The sequence below is a fragment of the Octopus bimaculoides genome, chromosome 23 (assembly GCF_001194135.2).
Source record: "Octopus bimaculoides isolate UCB-OBI-ISO-001 chromosome 23, ASM119413v2, whole genome shotgun sequence".
Classification (NCBI taxonomy): Eukaryota; Metazoa; Mollusca; class Cephalopoda; order Octopoda; family Octopodidae; genus Octopus; species Octopus bimaculoides.
In genome coordinates this window covers 17,013,522-17,014,435 of record NC_069003.1, presented here as the reverse complement: position 1 = coordinate 17,014,435, position 914 = coordinate 17,013,522, and positions in this window count along the sequence as shown.

Here is a 914-nt window from a genome sequence, read left to right as displayed (position 1 = left end):
AAGATTGGCATTTTCGGCAACTAACCGTCTGCAGCAAGAGACAAACGCACTAAAGTCGTCACTGTCCGCTGCACTTTACTCTCGAAAATGAGATATATATACGGAGGAAATTAACTGATTTTAATGGTGCCTATAATGCAACAAAGACAGCTCTGGTAGAAGAAGAAGAATCAGCTGCAGAAGTCCCCCACTGGACAACGGGATGTTTGGCACACCCATTAGTCCTTTCCGAAACAGATACAATGGAGACATGCAAGAGCTGCTCGTGGGCGACGCCTACGTTTTGAGATACGTAAACAATTACTCACACATTGCGCACGTTATCCGCCCAGCCGGAGCTATTACGTGAGAAAGTATTTCAAGCAGTGATGGGCAATAATATTACGGCATATCATTTCAACCACGTATGCCATTTATTTTCACCTAAAATTCATTTCCACTGCTGTTTACGGTGAAGAACAAAGTTTTGCGTAAGACGAGAACTTAATAGTCGGCTGAAGACACCATTCACTCAACTAGTGTATATATGGCAAATCGTATTGATCCCCTTGTAGTGACGTCATATTGGCACCAAAAAGGCATAGTCGCCATAGCTCAATCCTTAACCACGCATGCGTGGGTTTCAACATCGAAGCGTTCCCGCTATTAGTCTGTCTCTTTACCCGCAGACAGCGACCAAGCAAGACGTCTAAGCAGGCTCTCCCATTTGAGTGTGGTTGAACCAAGTTGTCTCTACAACGACACCAGCTCGACGAACCGTACATCTACATTTCAGGCTACTCTAAAACCGGACAATTGGAAGCTGTTTTATTTTTCACCATACAATAAATATTTGTTGTTGTTGATCAGTTTGGAGTTTCTGCATTCAATTCACTTCTAATTTAACATAGGAAAGTTAGGTGTACATCTACTGA